The sequence below is a fragment of the Podarcis muralis genome, chromosome 16, assembly GCF_964188315.1.
Source record: "Podarcis muralis chromosome 16, rPodMur119.hap1.1, whole genome shotgun sequence".
NCBI classification, from domain to species: domain Eukaryota; kingdom Metazoa; phylum Chordata; class Lepidosauria; order Squamata; family Lacertidae; genus Podarcis; species Podarcis muralis.
This window is the reverse complement of record NC_135670.1, coordinates 39363844-39370409: the sequence shown is the minus strand read 5'-3', so window position 1 is coordinate 39370409 and position 6566 is coordinate 39363844. Positions and strand designations below refer to the sequence as shown.

Here is a 6566-nt window from a genome sequence, read left to right as displayed (position 1 = left end):
TTTGAGATTGCATCCCAGTACAGCTCTCGCCACTCTTTTGTTGACTATGAGGGCCACTCCATTTCTTTTACGGGTTTCTTGCCCACAGTAGTAGATATGATGGTCATCCGAACTGAATTCGCCCATTCCCGTCCATTTTAATTCACTGATGCCCAGGATGTCAATATTTATTCTTGCCATCTCATTTTTGACCACATCCAACTTACCCAGCTTCATGGTTCTTACATTCCAGGTTCCTATGCAATATTTTTCTTTACATCATTGGGCTTTCCTTTTGCTTCCAGGCATATCCACAACTGAGCGTCCTTTCGGCTTTGGTCCAGCCGCTTCATCAGCTCTGGATCTACTTGTACTTGTCCTCCGCTCTTCCTCAGTAGCACGTTGGACGCCTTCCGACCTGAGGGGCTCATCTTCCAGTGTCATAACTTTTATATGCCTGTCGTCTTTGTCCATGGAGTTTTCTTGGCAGGAATACTGGAGTGGATTGCCGGTTCCTCCTCCAGGTGGATCATGTTTGGTCAAAACTCTCCACTATGACCCCATTCATCTTGGGTGCCCTGCTCGGCATAGTTCATAGCTTCTCTGAGTTCTTCAAGCCCCTTCGCCACGGCAAGGCAGTGATCCATGAAGGGGGTGGGAAATGTTAGTTGCAGATAAAATTTCATCACACTGGGCGGAGCTTCTAATACTTTTGACAAATTACAGTCCTTTCCGTTCAAGCAATTTCTTGTGGAAATGATTTCCATCTTTAATTTTTGTTGAATCAGCAAAGGCTTTTAGTAGAGAGCAGGTGAGGCTTTGTTCTTTATTTCTTTAGAGGGAGAGTCATTTATGAAACTTGAATGTATTGTTTTGTACAATGACTGTTTTCTTTTCCTGCCTATATTTTACAATTTAATTATGGGTGCTTATTTTAATTTTTTAATGAAATTGTTTTAATGTGCATTTTAATTATATGTGCTTTTTATAATTGGTTTTATACTCATCAACTGCTTAGAAGCTACCTTAGCAATTAAGTGGCATATAAAAAACGATAACCACCACAACGTTTCTGCCTCTTTTGCTCATTTATATCTTTCCATTATCTCTACTTCTGGTAATTGGTTCATTATTACTTTACGTTCTTTACTTTTGTTAATATATTAAAAAAATATGAAATTGTTCAAAAATAAAGTTTTTATATTATATTTTTATATATTAAAAATAATTATTCTACTTGGACAAATTACAATCCATGGGTAATCCTTAACTCAACAAAGTTTTTTTAAAAAAAAAATATCAGTAGGCATTTATTAAAATTATATGATTTTATTTGTCTCTTTTGTAACTTTAGTGTACGTCATTTAGAAACCATGATGCTAAACAGTATATAAATTGTTCAAAGAAACAAGCTACACTCAGAGTAGACCCACTGATGTTAATAGACCTAAGTTAGTCATGCCCATTATTTTTAATGGGTCTACTCTGAATAGAGTTAACATTGGATACAACCCAGTTGCAATTAAGTTTATCCGTTTCTTTTTCAGATACTGAAGGATGTGCCACTTCAGCAAGAATTAATTGAACAAAATGACTACTAGTTTTTCAATAGAAATGCAATCTTGACAAATATGTGGCTAAATAATAATCATCATAATTTATTACTTATACCCCGCCCATCTGTCTAGGTTTCCCCAGCCACTCTGGGCAGCTTCCAACAAGAGATTAAATTAGTCATAATGGGGAAACAGAGCCTCTCTATGCGGTGGGATTAGACCACTCTATTTATTTGGGCCATGGCTCCTTGGCAGAGCACATGCTTTGTGTGCAGAAGGTCCCAGCTTCAGGGAGGGCTGGGGATTTCTCCTGTTTGAAACCCTGGAGCAACATCTGCTGCCAGCCAGTGTAGGTGATGCTGAGCAAGATGGAGAACTGATGTGAGTCAGCATAAGGTGGCTTCCCTGTGTTTGTTTGATTTTAAACCTTTGCTGCAAGTGCGTTCTGTTTCGATGCAGAAAGGTGGCAAAGATATTATTTTAACACCACTTAAATCCAAAAAAAGTGGGACACGGGTGGCGCTGTGGGTAAAAGCCTCAGTGCCTAGGACTTGCCGATCACTTGGTCGGCGGTTCGAATCCCCGCGGCGGGGTGCGCTCCCGTTGTTCGGTCCCAGCGCCTGCCAACCTAGCAGTTCGAAAGCACCTCCGGGTGCAAGTAGATAAATAGGGACCGCTTACTAGCGGGAAGGTAAACGGCGTTTCCGTGTGCTGCACTGGCTCGCCAGAGCAGCGATGTCACGCTGGCCACGTGACCCGGAAGTGTCTCCGGACAGCGCTGGCCCCCGGCCTCTTGAGTGAGATGGGCGCACAAACCTAGAGTCTGTCAAGACTGGCCCGTACGGGCAGGGGTACCTTTACCTTTACTTAAATCCAAAGAAAATCCCATTAAAATCAATGGCACAAAATTAGTTGAAACTGCTGTAATAAGTAGTAGTAGTGGTAGTAGTAATAATAATAATACTATCACAACAATTATGAGGTAATGGCTGTGAAGCGTGGTTTCTTTTCTGGTTCTTGTTTTGTACTGTTTCGCCCACCTTTTTTCTTTCCCCCCTTATTATTACTGATTGATTTCACTTTATTTATAGATAGATCACTTGATTGTAGGGGGGAATCTTAAAGTCTTTTACAAAAAGGATAGAGCAAGAGGCGGCTTTCTGGCCAGAGCTGCACCTGACGGACTTCCGGCTGCTCTGGCAGTGGGCGGGGCTTGGGAGGGAGGCGGGGGGGAGGAGGAAGCCTCAACCGCCGCCGGTGGAAGCGCCGGCCTGGTTGCCCCGGCAACGCAGCTGCTGTTTTCGCCGCGGCTGCACCTGAGCCTCCGCGCCTGCGCAGTTCCTCTGCCCTCGACGTCACCCCGGCCCCCTCCCTCTTCTCCCCTCCCTCCCCCCCGTCAGGGGGCAGCGCTTGCCCCTCCCTCAGCCTCCCTCCCCCCCTCAGGACCCGAGTGGGGCGGGGGGAGCAGCGGCGCCGCGGCGGCGGGTGAGTATGAGAAGCCCCCCCCCCGCGACCCCTCATCGCGTTCTTCCCGGCATGCACCGCCTTGTGGGACTGACTCAACCCGCCCTTCCTTCCACACCTTCAGTTGGTGGGGGGTCTTGAGGCCCCCTCCCCCGTTTGCGTCAGAAGAGGTGGAGAAAAGGGACCCCTCTTCACGTGGGGGGCAGAAGAAGGTCCCAGCAAGGTGAGCAGCTTCTCCTCCAGGACTCCTCCTGTTATGGGGCACCCCCTCCCCTCCATTGATCAAGGTGGGTGCAGGCAGGTGGCTTGGGGGGCTGCCAGGGCACACGCAGGAAGGTGCCCTGCCCCTGTTTGCTTATCTGCTTTTATGCCCATCACTTGGTCAGCTTGATCAGGGCACCCTCTTGGGTTCCCACAGACCCCACCTAGTGTCCCAGGGCATTGTGGGAAATTCAGAAGCACGTCTGGGAGCAGCTCCCCCTTTCCGCTGGCAGCGCCCATGGCGCCTCTTCTGCAGTGGGTCAGAGCTCATTTGCCCCTCTCCCTCCATCATATGGAAAGGCTGTAAGGTGGGACAGGGGCAGAAGTAAGAATCCAACCGCATGTTCTAGCCTCCCCATTTCCTGGGAAACAATGGGCATCCTCATACCCAGGTGAGAAGTCCACTGCCCCTCCCCACTGTGGGGTTGGAGAGGACAGTTCTCCCTCCGTTCAAGTGGGGAGTGGGGATTCCTCCAAGTGGGAGAAAGACTCCAGGAACACATTCATGTTTCAACCAACCACCTCACCTTGGTATTCTTGCTCATACCAGAGAGGGCCAGAGGCAGGACCACTTCCTCTCCATGTAAGTTTGGTGTGAGCATTCCTGCAAAAAGGAACTTTGGGGGAGAAAGTACCCATTCAGTTAAATATCCCATCCTACCTGGCGAAATAAAAACCATAACACTTGTATCTCTTTAGTTAGTACAAGTGGAGAGTAGATGCTCCTCCAAAAAGAAATGAGAAAATAAAAAAGACGCTCACATACCCATGTAAACCCTGAATTGATTGCTTGGGAGTGTCCCCTTTTGTAGAATTTAGGAGAGAACGTGCATGCAATGGGCCTCCCCAGCAACCCGAAAGAGTTCTTGCAAAGAAGATTAATGTAGAGGCAGCCCATATTTGGGATAAAATGGGACACACTTCATTTGGGCATTGGTTTCCCCAGCAAATAAATAAATAAATAGATAGATAGATAGATAGATAGATAGATAGATAGATAGATAGAGATAGATAGATAGATAGATAGATAGAAGACTGAAGACACACTAGGATCTTCACAGGGAAGAGGGAAATGTTCTCATTCTGGCTTATGGGTGTGTGGATGAAGTGCCTTGAGGGCCAAGAGAGCCCCCAAAGAATCCTGCTGGAGTTGCCTTTCTAAGGAGGATCAAAACACCCCATCCTGACAGATGAGGGAAGGTAACCCGCATATGGGACAGATGGAGATGCCACCATACTTTAACCTGCTTCACTTTGTTTCATCCCTGCCCTCTATTCTTTTCTACCCCACTCTAGATTTAAATCAAGATTGTGGAGCTGGTGGGAAGAGAAGAGAAAGATCTGGGCATTTTCTTCCCTATAGAGCTATGGTAGGGGATCTGTGGTATTCCAGATGTTACCGGACTCCCAACTTCCAGCCGCCCCAGCCAGCATGGCCAATGGCTAGGGATGATGGGAGTTGTAGTCCAGCGACATCTGGAGGGGCACAGGTTATTCATCCCTGCTATAGAAAAAAGCAAGCCCTTGGTCTTTCTGTCTATTTGGGGGTGGGAGAAATACCCAGAAGCTTTTGCGCAAGTGTGGGATCAGGGTATGCCTTGTGTTTTCCATCTCTATGTAAGTGTTTGAAGGGGGATGGTTGCAAGTTTTTCCTAAACCGGTTAAAGAGTTATATTGTGGGTGAGAATAAGGCAGTCTCCCCTGAATAATAAGCTCTGGGCGTGATCTCAGAGGGGAGGGGTTCAAAGCATCCTATCCTTGTAAATGAATAGGACAGTTGGCTTATATAGCGGGGGTGGGTAACCTGTGGTCTTCTGGATGTTTTTGGACTACAGCTCCCATAATCCCTGACCATTGGCTATGCAGATGGGGGTTGGTGGGGATTGGCAACCCAGCAGCCTCTCAAAGGCTACTGGTTCCCCATCCCTGCCATATAGCAAAGAGGTGAAGACAGTCGGGGGGGAAAGGCTCACTGTCCCTTCCATTAGAGAGAGAAAGAGAAATCAGGGCACTCCTTTTTAAAAAAGGAGTGACAGTGGGGTTCATGTACAGTTAAAAAGGCCGCAAGGTCTCTCTCTCCCGCCTTCGCCTTCCCCAAGTCAGGGAACTGATTCTGCCTTTTCAGTGCCTTGGGCACCTCAGGCTTATGGGCTGCCTCTTTCCATCTTGGATTTTTCTTCAAGGGGAAGGGCCAGCTTGTGCATCTCTCTTTGATTAGGCAACAAAGGTGGATGTTTTCCCTCCTGCCACTTGGTCTCTGCAGTGACTCTGCTTCTTCCCCTGCTCAGCATTTCATGGGGGAATTTGGATTCCTTTCTGGAGTCTCTTGGGAGCAGTGGCAGGTGGGGAAGAGGGGAGTTGCCTGCTCTGCTGCCCCTCTTTCTCAGAATGTGTGACCCCACTGGCAAAAGTGCTAGCCTCATTTATTTAACTCAGCATACATTGGACTCACTTTTCTTCTATCCCTGCAGGAATCTTGTTCCATGGGAACTGTCCTTTATCAAGGGTGCTGGGAATTGTAGCTATGTGAGGGGTAAACTACAGTTTCCAGGATTCTTTGGGAGTGGGTGCTTTAAATGTATGGAGTTTACACAGCCTCCTAACCACGTCTAATGTGAAATCTTATCCCCACCCCCTTTGCCAGCTCTGGTCCCAGTGTTGTATTTTGTCTGGAAAATATAAAGACTACCCTGGAGCTGCTGGATTTCAGGGGAGAGTTGGCTTTGGTCTGGTTTCCCTTTCAGCTTAGAGAGAGGAAGGATTCTGAAGGGCAGCGCTGTGTCTGAGCTGCGGGAGGGGAGGGGGAGAGGTGACCTTATCGCCATCATCATCTCCCGTTGCAGCAGTCACATCGCAGTCGCATCGCGTGGACAAGCAGAGGGGAAAGATGGGAGCGTTGTGGCATGTGTGGGAAGGAGGGCTTGGATCTGGGCGCAAGCCCGTCTGGCTGTCCTGTCCTTTGTGGAAATGCTAACAAGGCAAGGCAAGGCACGCTTCTCCCCGGAAATGGAGTTCCTCCCAGCTACCGGGCTGGCTGGCCGCGGTCTGCATATTTCTTCGGCTTAAGCCCAAGGTGGGACATAAGGGTGGGTGGGCTTTAGTTGTTGCTAATCACTGGAGCTGACGCTGGCTGGGAAATGTGAAATTTATTAATGTATGTTGCTAAGTTGTGGCAGTGCGTTTGGAAATGTAACCTAAGACGGAAGTAGAGAGGCGCTTTGGCATCTCTGGGGGGGGGGGGGTTGTAAGACGGCCGTCCGCATTGCAGGTTCATAAGAGATCCAGGAGACTTTCCTGCTTTGGGGG

The 6566-nt window shown here is 48.0% G+C and overlaps 1 protein-coding gene across 8 annotated transcripts in view; it reads left to right on the top strand.

Annotated features, from left to right (window-relative positions):
* The first annotated feature begins 2886 nt into the window (after nt 1-2886).
* Nucleotides 2887-6566, top strand: part of CCDC92 (coiled-coil domain containing 92) — a 28350-nt gene continuing 24670 nt past the window's right edge. For 2 of the 8 annotated variants that reach the window (XM_077920079.1, XM_028709762.2), the window contains exons 1-2: nt 2893-3020; nt 3124-3222. The gene's annotated coding sequence lies outside the window, so the exon portion shown is untranslated. The other 6 variants (XM_028709760.2, XM_028709759.2, XM_028709764.2 and 3 more) reach the window with 4 other exon arrangements.